Source organism: Dipodomys merriami, unplaced genomic scaffold (genome assembly GCF_024711535.1).
Source record: "Dipodomys merriami isolate MVZ:Mamm:240054 unplaced genomic scaffold, mDipMer1.0.p SCAF_371, whole genome shotgun sequence".
In the NCBI taxonomy this organism is placed as follows: domain Eukaryota; kingdom Metazoa; phylum Chordata; class Mammalia; order Rodentia; family Heteromyidae; genus Dipodomys; species Dipodomys merriami.
Genome location: NW_027205282.1, coordinates 400,910 through 420,099, shown reverse-complemented (window position 1 = coordinate 420,099; position 19,190 = coordinate 400,910). Strand labels below are relative to the sequence as shown.

Here is a 19,190-nt window from a genome sequence, read left to right as displayed (position 1 = left end):
TGTAAGGGAAACATGGGAGAGGAATTCACCTCACTTGGGTGAGTTAGGTTTGAATCACTGGCAGACTTTTGCAAGTAAATGAGCATTTGTTGACATATAAAGAAGACTGGACAGATGGTTTTCTAGGGGAGGGAATAAACTAGCTACACTCCAAGTTGGAATTAGAGTAAGTTTATTCCTATGATACTGTAAAGAAAATTTCATCTCATAGAACACTATGCAGACAGTAATTTCAAAAGGATTAAAAACTAGAAGATGGCTGAGGAGAAGCTGGAGGCTAAACAAGGTCTTGCATAAAAAGCAGTTTTAGAGTTCCATTGAACAGTCCTAAGCCAGAGAAGCACAAAAAATCCCTTAGGTGTCTAGCTAGACAGCAATTGTTTCTAGACACTGCATATGGTGTGAGCAGTTTGCAACCCAAGCGACTGTGAAAGATATTGGACCCTAAAAAAACTGACAATAGCATAAACCCAGTCCTCTATGACAGATTTAGCAAGGCCTATCTTGAAGATTGTTGTTAGGGATATGATGAAAAACTTATAGTTTATTTGTGATTACAGAATTCATTTACACATATCCCTCAGCCATTAACTCTATTTAACATAGTTCCTTTTGCTCTAACTTATTTTTTTGGTTCAGAAAACTGTTTTTTGTTTGTAAAAACTTGTCTGTTCAAATTTATAGACATGGGGAAGTGGCGTTGTAGCTCAAGTGGTAGAGAGCTTGCTTTGATCTGAAAAGCTGAGGGACAGTGCCCAGGCCCAGAGTTCAAGCCCCACGACCGACCAAAACAAAAAACAAAAAAAACAAAAAACAAAAATATAGACATGGGTTTTTAATCCTTTTGAAATTACTGCCTGCAAAGTGTTCTATGAGATGAGCTTCTCTTTACCCTATCATAGGAATAAACTTACTCTGATTCAAACTTGGACAACAGCTAGCTCGTTCTCTCTCCTAGAAAACCATATATATATATAGAGAGAGAGAGACTTCTTTACATGTAAACAGACCCTCATTTACTTGTAAAAGTCTGTCAATGAGTCAAATCTAACTCAACCAAGTGTGGTGAATTCCTCTCTCATGCATCCTTTACATTAAAAATGGTAAGAACTGTTCAGTAATGTGCATACTTTATACTATGAAGTCTGACTCCTATTTTCCATAATATGAATCAAGCAGAAGAATCAGTTTAAGATGTGAAAGAGCCTTAAAAATAGTCTTGGACCTTAAAAATTGTCCTGGGTATGAATTTTTGGAAAAATACCAATTTTCAAAGAGAAAGGACTAATTTTTTTTTAAATATTGTACTGGTAATGGGGTTTGAACTCCTGGCCTTGAGCTCTATCTGGTCTTTAATGCTCAATGTTTGCTCTATACCACCTGAGCCACACCTTCACTTCTTCCTTTTACCACAGTAGAGAAAAGAATCTCTTAGGTTTATCTACTTGGAATAGCTTCTAATTGCAATTGTCAAATTTGAACCTACCTACTATCTAGGTGTAAGCCACTGGTGATGTGCTAGAATTCATTTCTTAAGAATAAATAATCACAAAAAGAGTAGAAAGAAATATTTGTTCAATTATTTATGTGTTGTCTGATAAACCAAAGCACTTGCTACTGGAAGGGAAAAGGAGAGAAGATAAAGATGAATATGGAGGAGAGAGACACAAAGAAAGAAGAAAGGAAGGGAGGGTAAATGAAGGTAGGGAAGTCGAAGACAGGATACGAGAGGAGGGGGTTGCTGAGTAGAATTGTCTACTCCTCACTAAGGTATTGTTGGACAATCAGTACATTTACATTTATGTAGACAAAGCTTTCTATATTTGGTAGTAGTATGCTGAGATATAAAATACCAATTTGCAGCTAATAACCTGTTAGTATGCTTCCTCCTGAACCAAGGAAGCCACTGTGAGGTTACTGTTACAGAGAAGGCAAGAGTAAGCACTTTAATTGATTCTGAGAAACAATAATGGACATGCCAGGAATACTCCCTTGTATGGTGAAGTCAAGCATCACTCTTGTTCCCTGCTCCAGTCTTCCTCTCAACAAGAACAGCAGAAACAGAAGAGAAGGAGATACTTGAGTAATGATCATATCTCTGTTTGCCCACATCCCTTGGCCTCTCAAAAAATAAAGACAAAGGAGCCTTAACCTGAACTAGTGGGGAACATGGGGAACATGGAGCAGCATTTCAAATACTGAAATAAAACTTTTTAAATTATTAATAAAAACTAACTCGAAATTTATTGAAAATTTAGAAGACTACAGGGGTCACTACATAGTGGAATCTGAAAATTAAAACTGACCCCTGCTTCTATCATCAGAAATTGAAGATTGTCCCTAAACTTCCAATACTACGAAAATTACCCTTGATATTCACTTAAACTGTGTGAATATAATGCAGAAAATATGACTTTAAATTTAGACTGCTGAAGTGATAAGCGATGGAAATTCATGATAGATAACATAAAGCTGAGAGCATGGAAATTCTCTTCAGTGTGTAGAGAATAAAAATGCTCTAATGGATGGCCCTGAAAGTACAATTTTAAATTTAGGACAGAAGGTGAATAGTAAAGGAGACATATCTCAGCCATTCACAGATTAGAAATGTGGAGAAATATACTCACTTGTATAGGTCAAACATGGAAGAAAGGATGGGGCAAGCCCATAGCCAAATGCCAAATTAGAGATATTTAACAAAAAACTATGAAGTTGAAACAAGTCTTTTTTTTTAATTCTATTTTATTTTATTTGAGAACATACTGTACAGAGGGGCTACAATTACATGGGCAGGATAATGCATACATTTCTTACCAAGCATTGCAGCCTCCTCCTTTGTTTACCCTTCACCTCCCTTCCCAGCCTCCCCACTCCCCCCACCCAATTATACCCCCCTCTCCCCCCACACCGACATTGTAAAGCTGGTTTTGACATGACATTTTGTACTTCTCATTGTTGCAACAGGTCCACCTGAATCCTTAAACGACTTGTTTGTCCCCATCTCCTCCACATGTTATACTGACATCAAATATAGTGAAAGCGGGGGTTACACTGTGGTTGAGGGACATACAAAGCAACAAAGAAATAATCTTATAAATGCGTTAGAAACACATGCATGAAAGAAACGAAAACATTAAAATACATATTTAAGGGTTCATTTTCCTAACATCACATTATCTGACCTTTTCCGCTTGACTCATACCTATACTAGATATTGCAAGTCTTAAAAGGGGATCTGGGCTAAAAGTGAGTACTGTAGAAGAATGGAGAAGGAAATGGTGGATTAATACAGTCATAGTACTTAATGTACACATGTGACAATATAAGTTGGAAACTTGAAGGGATAAGTGGGGTTAGGGTAAGGGGCCGAAGAAAAATGGAAAGTTTGACAATGATCCAGAGGCACTGCATATTCAAATGCATATACACTCTATTCAACACTGACATGATGAAGTAAAACCCCTTTGCACAACTAGATAAAGATAATTTTTGGAAGTTATGATATTAAGAGACCAGAAGCATAAACCTTTAGAAATAAATGAGAAGAGAGCATTGACATATTGTTGAGGCTTGTGTCCCTTTCAACATACAACATTTAATGTGCAAGTCTGCTGTAAATTGAAATTTTGATTTGCCTATTGCTTTTGCAAATTGCTTAAACTAGAGAACCAAATTCCTATATCCCTTCACTCCCAAAAAAATCTTATAGACCTTTAATTTTCTCACTTGTTTCTAAACATCTTAATGCAATGCATTATTGGAACTAATTTCATTCCATATTTAAATTTAATATTTTTTTGTTGTTGTGAAAATACTGTACAGAGGGGTTACAGTTACATGGGTAAGATAATGAGTACATTTCTTATCAAACATTGTAGCCTCTAACTTTGTTTCCCCTTCCCATACCTACACATTCTCACCCAGTTTTCCCCACTTAATCCCCCCCCACAAAAATTGTACAGTTCGTTTTCGACATAACATCTTGTACATCTCATTGTTACAATGAGTCCATCTGTATCCCTATTTAAATGATTTGTTTTTTCCCTTACCCTCCACAAATTATACCGACATAAAGTACAAGGAAAGCAAGGGTTATACCGTGGGGGAGGGACATACAAAACAACAAAGAAATAATCTTTTAAATGTGTTAGATACAATCACATGAAAGAAAAAATTCATTTGAATACATATCTTAGGGTTCATTTCTCTAACATCAACTTATCTGACCTTTTCTGCTTGACTCAGATATATACTAGTTATTGCAAATAAGGGAAACCATGGGACCTACGTTTCTTTGGGCCTGGCTTATTCACTTAATATAATTTTTTCCAACACTTTCCATTTCCTAACAAATGGTGCAATATCATTGTTCCTGATGGGGACATAGAATTCCATTGTGTAAATATAACACATTTTCTTGATCCATTCATCTACTAAGGAGCATCTGGGTTAGTTCCATATCTTAGCTATGTTGAACAATGCTGCAATAAACATAGTCGTGCTGGTAGCTTTAGTGTGGTCTTGTTTGTGAACATTTCCGTAAATACCCAAAAGTGGAATTGCTGGGTCATAGGGGAGCTCTATGTGGAGTCTTTTAAGGAACGTCCATACCGCTTTACAAAGTGGTTGAACAAGATTACACTTCCACCAACAGTGCATTAGGGCTGCCTTCTGTCCACATCCCCTCCAGCATCTGTTATTAGAGTTCTTGATTATAGCCGATCCAACTGGAGTGCGTTGGTATCTCAATGTTGTTTTGATTTGCATTTCTTTTATGGCTAGGGAGGTTGGGCATTTCTTCCTGTGTCTACTGGCCATCCTCCTTTCCCCTTCAGAGAATTTTCTCTTTAAGTCTTTAGCCTACTTATTTATTGGGCAGTTGTTTCTTTGAAGATTTGTGGTTGGGGGATTTAATTTTTTGAGTTCAAGCTATATTTTAGATATGAGACCCTTTTCCGTTGTATGGCTTGTGAAGATCTCCCAATCTGTGGGCTTTCTATTGATCTTGCTAGTTATGTCCTTTGCCATGCAGAAGCTCTGCAATTTCATGCAATCCCATTTGTCCAAACATTCTTTGATTTGTTGTGTTTCTGGGTCTCTATTAAGAAAATTTCAGCCTGTGCCAAGGAGACCTAGGGTTTCTCCTATTCCATCCTGTAATGTTTTCAGAGTGTCTAATTTGACTATGAGGTCTTTGATCCATTTGGATTTGATTCTGGTGCAGGGTGTTCTATATGGATCTACTTTTGTTTTCTACAACTAGTTAACCAATTTTGCCAGCACCATTTGCTGAAGAGGCTGTCTTTCTTCCATTCTATTTTTTAGCTCCCTTATCGAAGATTAGATAGTTATAGGTATGTAGGTTCATTTCCGTGTTTTCAATTCTATTCCATTGTTCATGTAACAAGCTGTTTTGATAACTATGGATTTGTAGTAGAGTTTGAAACTCAGTATTGAAATTCCTCCAGCACTGTTCTTTCTGTTAAGGATCATTTTTGCTATTCGGGGCCTTTTATTGTTCCATATAAATTTTTGGATTGACTTATCTAATTCCTTGAAGAATGAGGCTAGAATATTGATAGGTATTGCATTGAATTTGTAGATAGCTTCGGAAGTGTTGTCATTTTCACGATATTTATCTTTCCAAACCAGGAACATCGGAGTTTTTGGCACTTTCTAAGTTCTGTTTTGATTTCCTTTTTCAAGTTTTTAAAGTTTCCATCATAGAGGTCCTTCACTTCATTGGTTAAGTGGATTACTAGGTATTTTATTTTTTGTGGGGCTGTTTCGAATGGAGTTGCTTTCCTAATTTCAGTCACACTTTTCTAATTGTTGGCATACAGAAAAGTCATTGATTTTGGGAGGTTAATTTTATATCCTTCTCCTTTGCCAAAGATTTGAATCAGCTTGACTAATTTGGGAGTGGAGTCTATGGGATTCTTTAAATACAAGATCATGTCATCTGCAAAGAGGGAGAGTTTTATTTCTTCTTTCCCTATTTGGATACAATTTATGTTTGCATCTTAACTTATTGCTTTATCTAGGCATTCTCATACAAAATTGAAAAGAAGTGGAGAGAATGGGCATCCTTGTCTCATTCCTGATTTAAGAAGAAATGGCTTTTGTTTCTTACAATTAAGTATAATGCTGGCTGTATGTTTGTCACATATAGCCTTTATTGTATTGAGGAATATTCCATCAATTCCTAATTTTTCCATAACCTTCATCATAAAGGCGTGTTGGATCTTGTCAAATGCTTTTTCTGCATCTATTGAGATAACCATGTGGTTCTTATCCTTGTTCCTGATGATGTGATTAATTATACTAATTGATTTATGTATATTGAACCAGCTTTGCATCCCTGGAATGAATCCTGTTTGATGATGGTGTATGGTTTTTTGGATGAATTGTTGAAGTCAATTGGCCATAATTTTTTTAGAAGTTTTGCATCAATGTTGATCAAAGAAATGGGTCTATGGTTCTCTTTCCTTGATGAGTCCCTCCCTGGTTTTGGGATGTGTGTTATAATGGCTTCATAGAATGAGTTCGATAGTGAACTTTCTCTTTCAATTTCATTGAAGCATTGGAGGATTATTGGTGTGAGCTCTGCTTTGAAGGCCTTGTAGAATTCTGCTGTAAAACCATCTGTCCCTGGGCTTTTCTTAGATGAGATGTCTCATTGCTGTTTCTATTTCAATGCTTGATCTGGGCCTATTAACATAGTTTCACTCATCTTGGTTTAGTTTTGTCATGTCAATATTTGATAGGAAAAAGTCCATTTCTGTCAAGTTCTCAAACTTATTAGCATAAAGTTTCCCTGATGATATTCTGAATCTTGGTTGTTTCTGCGGCGATGTTTCCATTCTCCTCTCTGAGTTTATTTATTTGGGTGTGTTCTATTATTTTTCTGACAAGATTTGTTAGGGGTCTGTCAATTTTGTTAATTTTTTCGAACAAACTCTTTGTTTTATTAATTCATTCTATGGTTTTTTGTATTCTAATTCATTTAATTCTGATTGACTTGTAATAATTTCTTACTGTCTACTGGATTGGAGTTTATCTTACTGCTCTTTCTCAATGAGGCTCAGATGTCTCATTAATTTGTTGGTTTCAGATCTCTCTAATTTGTTGGTGTAGAAACTGAGAGCTATAAACTTGCCTCTGAGTACTGCCTTTGCTGTGTCCCAGAGAAGCTGCTATTTTGTGTGTTCATTTTTGTTGAATATTTGAAGATTTGAATTTCCTTTCTAATCTCTTCCATGATCCAATCATGATTCAATAGTGTGTTGATCAGCCTCCATGTGTTACAGGACTTTCTTTGGGTGCTTTTTGTGTTGAGTTCTAATTTTATTCCCCTGTGGTCTGAGTGAATGCAAGGTATAACTTCAGTGTTTCTGAATTTGGACAAGTTTGCTTTGTGGCCTAAAATGTTGTTTATTTTGGAAAATGTATCCATGTGCTGTTGAAAGAAACGTATAGTCTCATGCTGCTGGGTGAAATATATGGTATATGTCTGTTAAATCTAGTTGATCTATGCATTTGTTTAGATCTGCGTTTTCTCTGTTGAGTTTTTGCCGAGTTGATCTATCTAGTGGGGAGAGTGATGTGTTAAAATCCCCAGCAATTATTGTCTTTGGATCTATGTGGGATTTGAGGGAGAGTAGTGTTTCTTGGATAAATTTGGGTACTTCGTTTTTGGGATCATAGATATTTAGAATTGTAATGTCCTCCTGAATGAGAGATCCCTTAATGAGTATGTAGCAAACTTCTTTATCTCTTCTCACTAATTTTAATATGAAGTCTATTAATCTGATATTAGAATTGCAACACCGCCTGTTTATGGCGGCTGCTTGCTTGGTAGATTTTGTTCCAGACTTTCACATTGAAAATGTGTTTGTTTTTATGGGTAAGATGTGAATCTTGAAGGCAGCAGATAGAAGGATCTTTCTTTTTAATCTAGAGACTCTATGTCCCTTAATTGTATTGTTAAGTCCGTTAATGTTGAGAGATAGGACTGAGAGGTATTTGGGATTTCTAGAACCCAGTTGCTGTGGCAACTGGGTTCTTCCTATGGTTCTTGGATTCTCAGTTTGGGTGAGGTTTTTGGCCTTTATTGTAGCCTTGTTGGTTTTCTCTGTTTAGGACATTTTAAAGAATCTTTTGTAGGGCTGGTTTTGTGGAGATATATTGCTTCCATTTTTCTTTGCTATGGAAGGGTTTTATTTGACCTTCGATTATGAAGGAGAGTTTAGCTGGGTACATTATTCTTGGTTGATAGTTGTTTGTCTTTAGGGCCGGGCATACACCATTCCAGGTTCTTCTTGTTTTGATTGTCTCTGATGAGAAATCTGAGGTGATTCTAATTGGTTTCCTTTATAGAGAAACTTTAAGGATCATTTCCTTGGTCTGAATTGATCCTTTGTGAATTATAAACTGACGATGTCATAGCCTGTTCTGTTCTGGTCTATTTGGGTGCCTAAAAGCTTCTTGTATGGGAATAGGTCTTTCTTTTTGCATGTTTGGGATGTTCTCTGCTAGGATCCTGTTAAACACATTTCCTAGACCATTACCTTCTGTGTCTAGGTTCTCCTCTACACCCATTATCCTCAGATTAGGCCTTCTGATGGTGTCTTCCAAGTTTTTATTAAATCTATCATATTTCTTGGATTTGTCCTGGATGGTTGTATGTTCTTTTTCTATATATCTACGTTGTCTTCAATGCCCGAAATTTGATCTTCTGCATGGTCTAACCTACTATAAAGACTTTCTTTTTTTTTCTTTTCCCCATAGTTGGTCGGTTTTTATGGCTTCACATTCTTTGTTGGAGCTTTGTTTTAGATCTTGTATGAACTTCTTTACTTCCTTAATTTGGTGTTGTGTTTAATCTCAAATCATTTAGTTGATTGGTTATGGTTTCCTTGGACTTCCATTCCTTCTGTTGTGCTCTATTTTCTTTGTGGTCTCCCTGACTTCTTTCAGCTCTCTGTTTGTGGATTCCATGAATGCCTCTAGTAATCTTTGTCTATTCTCCTCCCACTCTCTGAATTCTTGTATTATTCCTTTTTTAGCTTCCTCACTTTCATGCAATATCTGTAGTTCTCTTTGAGTGTTCTCATCCTGCTCATGCCATTCCTGATTTTCTCTTTGTCTGTTCTCAGCCATCTCACGCAATTCCTTTATTTCTCTTTGAGATTTATCAAGCTGCTCATGAAATTGCTGTATCAGTCTTTGAATAGCTTCTTCATGCTCAGGATATTCTCGTATAGACCTTTGCTTTGCATCCTCTCTCTCCCTGTCATGCTCACACAGAGTCCTTTGCAGATTTTCAATATTTTCATTTACCCTGTTTACCAGTAGTGTTTAGAGAGCTTTTTGGGAGCTCTCCTCTGGATTATTCATTATCTGTCCTGTCCCCTGATTACCATGAGTGGGAGTTGACATACCCGGACTTGCCATTTTTGTTATGTTTTTCTGGCTTGATCTGCTCATTTGGGATGAGAGTAACACCAGTTTTGTTCTAGAACACTATCTTTAGGCAAGCATCAACAAAAGTCTTTAGTTTCACAGTCAAAAGTGTGCAGATACAATGTTGTTCAACAGAAATATCTATTAAACCTCAAACTACTATGTATTAATGGGCTACGAAACACAAAGAAGAATTTGGCAAACCAGAAATTTTAATGTTTAGGGAGCGATGTGGGTAAAAATAGGAATAGAGGGATGTGGAAAAGTAGAAGGAGAGTTAACTAAGTCCTAATCTCAAAGCGGGGAATAGCCTGGATAAATGATATTAGAGAGAAAATGAAGGAGAAAGAAAAAAAGAGACAAGAAATAATAGAAAAACAAAAATTAAAATTAAAAAGTGAAACACTTCAAAATTATGCAAATTTAAAAATGCAATATTCAGAGAAGAACATGGATAGGATAAGAGGAGAGGGATGGAAAGGAGACATGAAAAACTTAGAAATAAAAATGCTTAAAATATTATATAGATATAAAGAGGTTGTACTGCTATTAAGGAATTTAAGTTTAAGAGGTTTTGAATTGAGTAATAAATTTCTGCATTAAGTGTGTACACATTGGGGGGTAAGGTCTATTAATTGACTACGGGTATATTTGAAGAGCAGAACAGCATTTCAGTCACATAAAGAAGAATGAAAGAGAAGAAAAAGTCAAAAGAATGAGAAAGGAAGAAAAAAAGGATCAAAAGGTGAGTAGAGATAAAAAAAAAAAAGAAAGAAAAAAGCACACACACATATACCCCTAAAATAAAAATATTAGAAGAAAAAGAAGTTAATAGAAAAAATTTTAAGTTAAAAATTAAAAAGTATTTTAAAAAATTTAATAAAAGTTATAAAAAAAAGAGTTCTTTCCTTTTTTTTGGGGGGGGGGATGGGAAGATCCTGTATCTCCCTTGTGTCCATAACAGTCTCTTGCTGGAGTCTATGGTCTGCTTATGGTGCTTGATTTTCCTGTTGCTTTGCTGGTTTCTTAAATCAGTTTGTTTGAGCAGGTAGAAAAATGATATGCTTTACACAGGATTTTCTGATCCTCCTCCCAGGCTAGTTCAATGGGAGGGAGATCTGCTTTGAGTATCACAAAAGTGGGAGATGGCTGTTTTCTCTAGTTTGGAGATGCTGTGATGAGTCTAGGTTCTGGGTAGAGTTGAGGCCTTTCAGTGAACAGTAGCTTTTCCCTGAGGGGCTAGCTTCTGAGACACTCACAGAGCACAACCTGGAGACATTCTCCAGATTTATGTTTACCGAATTTCAATTGATTGTCAAGGCTGCTAGTGGGAGGGGCAACCTCTGGCTCTGTTTACCCAGTGAAGAAAGACACTGCTTTGGATGGTGGCGCAGGCTGGGTGATTTTCCTGGGTGAAGCTGAGCCTGGCAGGTCAGGTTAGCTTCCTGTGACCTACTCAATGACTGTATTGTTTTCTTCCAAGGCCTGAGTTGGAGCTAGATGCTCAGCCAGGCCTTTGTCAGTATCAAAGATGGAGATCTTCGGTAGTGGGGGGGAGGGGTGGCCTTCTCTCCTCTGCTCCATGAGGAGGAGTGAGGATTTCAGCCTTCTACTAATGCCATAGTCTTGGTTCCTGGGTCATCTCTGTTCTGTGATCTACAGGATGAAGATGACTGCTTCTTGTCAGTTCTTGCTTGAGTTGAGTAGAATCTACTCACCCGCTGCATCTGCCACGTTTGTCTCAGCCTCTCTGTCTTTCAGGTATGGTGGGGATGGATGCTGCAGCTCCCGTGGCAGCGGCAGTTGCTGGCAAGTGCTCAGATTTGTCTCCTTGCCTGGATTTTCCCTCTCTGACATAACTCTCTGAACTGTGATGGCACACTTGGTGTGATTCTCTGGCTTAGGACTGTTCACTGGAGCACTAAAACTGCTTTCTATGCAAGAGCTTGTTTAGCCTCCAGGTTCTTTGCCGCCATCTTCCCGGAACCCTAAATATAAATTTTAAATAACTAAATTCTTTTAAAATCCTCTCACTCAGTCACAGGTATGGATAGATATGTGATGAGGGCAGAATCACAATTATTCAGAAGGTTATAAATGGATGCTTACCTAGCTTTCTTTCAGCTGGATCATAGAATAGACTGTCCTAATTGGAAAAAGTTAGCCTTCCCAGCCTTTCTGCATATAAACACTCCATCAACATTTTATTAAAGGATTATTGAAGACTAGCTATATGTTCATTAATAATGACTGAACATGACAGAAAGTTGAGGGAAAACCATCTACACTTCAGTGAGGTTCTGACTTGTGCTTCACAAAGTGTTATGAAAGCTCTCCATGAGAATTCTAGCAGCTGCATTTCTAAAAAGTCTTTGAGTTGATACACTTTCTGATATTGTCTCAATGGAAGTACTTCTCTTGGAGTTCCATATTATTCAATGATGTTGTATTAGCTCCTTGTTACAATTTTCAGACTAGTCTTTTTTATGAAATTTGTTTTTCAAAATTGCTTTCCCAATTCCATCCACAAACTGCAGACAAAATTTATCTGAATAAAATTTGTATCTGTTGATAGTGCATATACTTTTATTTTTCATTATAAACATAGAACGTAGTAAAAATTCTCATAGCAAGTTCACTGCACTAGCTTGTGGGCAGATTCTAACTTAAATAATATATTGTGTTCACGTAGAGATTTTGATTATCCAAAGTGATAAGCCTGTGGTCCTAAAACCAATACTTTACTGATATTGAGTGACAAATACAACTTCATATAAGTGTAGAAGTTTTCCTTGTATCTTTTTAATATATATTTTTGTTGTAAATATACTGTACAGAAGGGTTACAGTTACATAATGTAATGAGTACATTTCTTATTGAGCATTGTTGCCCCCTCCTTTGTTTTTCCACTACCATCCTTTCCCTTCACACCTCCCCACCTCCCCCCTTCACCTCCCACTCTGGTCGAGTGTCTTGTACATCTCATTGTTCCAATGGGTAAACCTGTATCCTTTCTTTATATCTTAAATGAAGAAATGCTGGCTTGATTTATGCTTATTCTGCTCGTGTAGACACACCTAAGGTCACTCGCCAACTCCAAGAGCACATAAATGAAACGCCATCATTTTTATGTCAGTTGGTATAATTGTGTTCTACACATTTATTGACAGATTACAAATTATTCTCAAACTTTAAAACATTAAAAAGTACTTTCTTTTTTTCTTATTTTCTTGGCCAGCAAATCAGCAGGACCTCAGTCAGCATTTCTGTCATAGAACTTTTCATATAGGTTGGTTAAATGTATATGTAGAGTCCAGTTCTCTGAGGACTCACTTTAGGAATTCATGCTGGCTGTTGGAAAAGAGCTCAAGTAAGGATGCCATTTAAAGCCTTATACTTTATTCTTTACCTGGGTATTCTCCAGCTACTGTGGTTGTTTAGAGTGTTTACAAGAGCAAACATCCCGTAGGGAGCATGGAGACAACACATGACCTATACTTACTGAGACTTCTGAGTGATTTGCTGTCACTTGTACTGCATTTTGTAAGTCGAATCTCTCTAAAACTACCAGTTTTAAGAGATAAGAGGAGTGGTAAAAAATACTCTTAGAGACAAATACATCTTCAATATATATTGTTCCAAGCATTCTGTCTAAGGCATATTCAGCAAGTAATGAAACTTGTATTGGCTGTAATTATGTGTCTTTCTCCATGTGTGCATGTATACATGTGTATATGTATGTGAGTATAGTAACATACATGTGTACATGTATAAGGAAATATACACACATATATGCATATGTAAATAAATATACATATATAAATATATGTGCATATATATATATATATATATCAGTTGTTCAGTGATTTAATCTATAGATCCCAGCATATTGTCATTCTCACAAAGTGTACATGATAAATGGGCATCCTTTGTACTCACTTCCCCCATTCCTTTGTTTTCATCCTTGGGAACATCTTTAGTCTACTTTCCATAGTATAGCTTTGTTTTCATTGCATGTACTTACTGATAATAAAAGAAAAAGATTGTTTGTAAAAGAAAAAGAACTTTTTAGGACACAGGTCACAGTATCTTATCCATCCCAATGATTGCTATGTGATAAAAGTTATAATAGTAGTAAAATTGAAAAGGAATTAATAGATTTGGTGTTTTGCCATTTAAATGTTAGAGAATAATATCACATCACTGTTATAACTCTTAAAGAATGCAAGGGTAAGTGATGGTCGCTATCATGTTCCCACAAAACCCATGGATCCTGAATGATAATAGTAGAGCAGCAGAAATTCTAAGTAGCAGACATGGAGCATGTAAGTGAAAGAGAGGAAATGAGAGAGTGTGAGAGTGAGAGAGAAATATCATAATACTGAAAGTGCATAACAGATAAACAAGAGCTGTATGAGAATATTCATACTGCTATCTTTAGACTCTAATTGTACATTTGAAGATATTTGATGTATGACAACATATCAACATGAAATATAAAGTTATTTTGATAAAAATAAATGTGACTCAGAAGAAATTATAAATGCAAAAACAATCTTCACAAAAACAAACTCTCAGAGATATTTCATAACTTTGAAAAGGATAAAGTGGCTAAAGTTAGTATAAATTTAGAAGTATTACAATTCACAAAAATATAAAAAGATATTCATATATTTCATAACATAACCCAAATCAGAAATCAAATGTTGTTTAAATGATTTTTGAAAACATAGTCTCTCAGGTGCTGGGAAGGTGGATCGTGGTAGAGTGCTTGCCTTGCATTCATGAAGCCCTTGGTTTCATTCCTCGGCACCACATAAGCAGAAAAAGATGGAAGTGGTACTGCGCCTCAGTGGTACTGCTAGCCTTGAGCTGAGGTATAGCACTCAGGCCCCAGAGTTCAAGCCCCATGACCACCAAAGTCAAAATAAAAAATACAACAAAAAGTTTCTCACTTTTATGGCTTTAACTCAGTAATACTGCTGCTTCAGCCTAGGGCTAAGCATTTATCAACACTCCTGATTCAGACTCTACTTGATCATTTTTTAATAAATATTTTGTTTTTAATTTTCCTCTTTGTAAATTCACATTCACCTATAAAACCTGGTTTGGCGATCCCAGTAAGCTTCTCAAAGTACCTCCTAATGATGACTTACCAAATGTTGTATTATATTACAACAAGGAAAACAATTCTACAAATAAAGAAACCCAATAATTAAATATTAATGATTAATAAAATAAAAAACAAAACAATTATCAGTATTTTCAGTATTTGAAGTGTAGACATATTAGATTTTATTATGTTTTCATATTTCTGTACATTTAACACTGGCTAAGGTATTGATGTTCAACCAGAGTTTTATAGAATATGCATAGTCTTAAAGTTTCCCACTAAGATGACTATTTATGGCTCATCTCATCATTTGTTTATGACTTACATCATCATTTTTTCCTCACTAACATATAAAGGAAGTTAGCCCTAATGTTTTAACAGAAACTGTGTAGTTAACATAGTCTTAACTCTTCACTCTACATCTTTACACAAAGACTTTGCAACTTCTCATTAATAAAGTTTCTATAAACTCTGAAATGTAAATATTTAGTAGTTAATATCTGCTACCATAAATCTTAAATACTTTATAGAAAAGTTTTATACTTGCCAAACAATCCTAATTTTGGCATATATAAGCAAAATCCCAAAATTAAACATGTGTAAAACATTAAAACTTTTAACAAACCTTAACACTTGCTAGAGTGTTCATTATGACAGGTGCCTTTTATAGAATAATTGAATTCCTCCTCCTACACATTTCTTGAACAACAAATATCTGGAATTACTTTGTTTTGACATGTCAGTCTTGATTTTATTCTTAAATGTGTGCTTATGTAAGAAATACATGGTTCTAAAATTTCACAACAATTCTTTTGAACTTACTAGTTTTGAACTTACTAGTTTAATAAAAAATTATTAGTTTAATAAAATCAATAAACTATACTTTATATAAAAAATGTTCTTTGCTCAATTCAGCATCACATACACTAACATTGGAACGATACAGAGAAGATTAGCATAGCCCCTGTGCAAGGATGACATGCAAATTCGTGAAGCATTCCATATTTTTACAAAAAGAGATGCTAGAAGGGATGTGGCCCCAAGGGAACCGTATGCATTCTTGGTGGGAGTGTAAACTTGTTCAATTACTTTGGAAAGCAGTATGGAGGTTCCTCAAAAGGCTCTACATAAAGCTCCCCTATGACAGCAATCCCACTTTTGGGGATTTACCCAAATGATCACAAACAAGACCATACTAAAACTACCAGCACAACTATGGTTATTGCAGCATTACTTACGATAGCTAAGATATGGAACTAACCCAGATGCCCCCATTAGATGAATAGATCAAGAAAATGTGGTATATATACACAATGGAATTCTATGCCTCTATCAGCAAGAATGACATCTCCCAATTTGTTAGGAAGTAGAAAGACTTGTAAAAAAAAATTATTGAGTGAAGTAAGCCAAGTCCCAAAAAACATAAGTCCCATGGTTTCCCTTATTTTCAATAACGAATATATGTCTGGAATAAGCTGAAAAGCTCAAACGTTATGTGCATAATACCAGACAAGATGATGTTAAGGGAATTGAACCCCAAGATAGGGACACAAGTGGTTCTATGTTTCTTGCTATTGTTTCTAACTTACTTATAATGTACGATGTCATTTATTTTTGTTTCATTGTATGTTCCTCCCCCACGCTATAACCCTTGTTTTCTCTCTATTTGAAGTTGGTGCACCTACATCTTGTAGGAAATTTGAGGAGAGGAAGGGAAAAATGCTCAAATAGGGATGCAGTTTAACCAATTGTAACCATGAGATGCACAAGACACTATGTTGAAAAATGAACTTTACAATTTAGGATGGGGGATAGAAAATGGGGAGGGGAGTGTATTTGTGGAGGTAGGAGGGAAAGGATAGTAGGGGAAATATAAAGGAGGAGGTAACAATGCTTGTTAGAAAAATGTACTAATTTCCTTCCTCATGTAAATGTGATCCCTCTGCACAGTATTATTAAAATAAAAAACATATAAAAATGTTCTGAGATGGAAGAGTTCATTTCCACTGTTTTACCCATATATTATCATTAACAAAGAAATTAATGTAGAACACTGATATGAAGGTAATTTGAAAGTGCTGTGTTTGTGTGTGTGTGTGTGATCTCGGCAGCGCACCAGTAAACTTGCGTGAGCATGCAAACGCACCCAATGCATGTGTGTTGGAGTACTCAGAGTTAAAATCAGAGCTTCAAGGTCTTGCGAGGCCTTTCCTATCTAGCTTGGTAAGCTACTATATGAGCTACATCTCCATTCCTGGCTTTTTGTTAGTTCATTAAAAATTTTGAAAAATAATTTCATGAAGTTGTTTTTTTGTTTTTGTTTTTGTTTTTGTTTTTTGGCCCTGATTGGCTCCGGAATGTTATCCACAGATCTCAGGCTCCTGAGTAGATATCCCGAGTAGATAGGATTACAGGTGTGACCAGCCAGCACAAGGCTTTCAGAATAATTTTTAAAATAGAAGAAAATTTACTTCATGGGGGCCTGTTTTATTATCTCCTACTTTTAAAGCATTTTAGAGTGATTATATGTGAATTTATTTCGTTTGGGGATTCTTAAAAGACAGTAAGTGATGATATTTAAACGTTTTAGGACTTTTTAAAAAGGAAACTGGAACTGTGGGACAGAAAAAATTTGGCTCTGTTTGGACCTCAATTTATAAGCTCTGCTCTGTGCATGATAACCCAATATCACAAACATAGTCTGTGTTGAAGAAAAAATGTGATAGAAAACAATCACCATAATAACATAGCAAGTATTGCTATGCTATTATTTCTTGGTCAATATGAATATTGAATTGAAAGTGTAAGAGAATGGAGAGATTTTACCCACCTTTTTGATATTTCTGAAAGACTTTTGGAAACTTTGACTCATTTCCTTCCTCACTGTGTGTGTCTTTGGGACATGCACTTACTGTCTTTAATTACAATTTTTCCCAACCATAAAATGGCAATAACATTAGCATTATAGCAAATGTTATCTTAAGAATTAAGAGAAATAAAACTTATGAAACACTTAACATAAACTTCTATGAATGAACTTTTAGTTTAGCCATGTCTTTTTAAAATACTAAACAGAATGTGAATGTGTACAGAATGTGTACAGAATGTGTACAGAAACCATTACATGTAATGAGCAACCAGAAGTAATATCTATTGACCATACTCTGCTTCCAAGGAAGCCAGGTAGATAACTTCTCATGCTGTAAATCAAACTGGTTATCTCATGCCTTGATAGTGTAAAAATATCAGGGACAGAACGATGAAGGAATGTTGTAGACTGAGGTGAAATCCCTATGAAAATGTGCAAAACTGAAAAAACATGAAAGTATCTGAGCAGTATATTGTGTTTACATCATTCAATTTACAAAGATAAGGAAGACATAGAAAATGAATTCTCTTTTTGATATGCTATCATAGGTCCTTAGAAGGATGAACACTTTCCTCATTCTTGTAGAGGAATCATCAGAGGAGGGGAACTGTATAATTTTTTTTTTGCATCCTTACATTTATTCTTCACTTTCAAATCTGAACAACATGAGACAGAAAGAAACCATAGGAAATTAGTCACACAGACTTTGGAAAGAAAAATCAAAGTAAAATAAATAAAATACATATAGCCTTGTAAAAGGTCTAACTAAATTGAGTTATAGAGTCTCAAGTGTTAACAGAAAATGATTTAAGCAATATCATGTTATAAAAAATTGAAAAATGTTAGGAGTTGCTTAATGTTTTCCTTTCTACTACCTTGAACTAATTATTGATTTTGTATAGAGAGATTAAAGATGAGGTTAACAAGAAACTTGATTAAAAATGGACAAAAGTTCTGAATAGACATGTTTTCCAAAAAGCCCTGAAAATCGCGTGTGGGTTTACAAATTTGTATTTAATACAATTTCTATGCTGGCTTAATTCTTTGTAAAGAGAAGTCATTAGAGAAATGCAATTCAAAATTACTAAGATACTTACTGCTTCATAACTATCATAACTCTTATAAAAAATATCCAAGGAACCAGGTAATTCCAAGCGATTAGTAGGTTGGGGTAAAAGGATTTGAGTCTTAGGCCAGTCTTGGGTACTTCACACGGTAAAAACCTGCCCTTTAAAAAAACTCAAACGGTAATAATGTTGGATGGCGAGACTGTGGAGAAAAGGAAATTTTCTACACTCTTGTTCAAAATACAGGTTAGTGTTCTCGTTGTAGAAAGTAGTATGCAGTTTTCTAAAGATATCCAAAGTTGAAATATCATCTGATACACCAATCATGTGATTATTTATCTCTGGGTATCTTGTAAATACATCTGTAGTTCATTGTTATTCATATTATTTACAACAACAGCCAAGATATAGATCGAAGTTCAGTGTTCAACTACAGACTAATAAAGTAACTGTGGTACATGCACAAATATCTTTTTCTGTTGATCCCAAAGTAAATTTTTTTATTATTTTCCTGTTTCCATGTGAGTAACCTCTAAATTAGAAATCCAGATATATGGTTTAATTTAACCAAAACTATTTATTGAGTTTAAGGACCTTCTACTCTCTACATTCTTCACAGTAAGATCACCAAATATGATGAGTCTGAAATAGTCTCTTTTTGGCCTATGTTAATATT

The 19,190-nt window shown here is 35.5% G+C and overlaps 1 non-coding gene across 1 annotated transcript; it reads left to right on the top strand.

The window, feature by feature from the left end:
- Nucleotides 1-15,480: 15,480 nt before the first annotated feature.
- On the top strand, nt 15,481-15,587 carry LOC138804766 (U6 spliceosomal RNA). Its single transcript, XR_011365344.1, has one exon. It is a non-coding gene; the product is annotated as a U6 spliceosomal RNA (small nuclear RNA).
- Nucleotides 15,588-19,190: the final 3,603 nt, after the last annotated feature.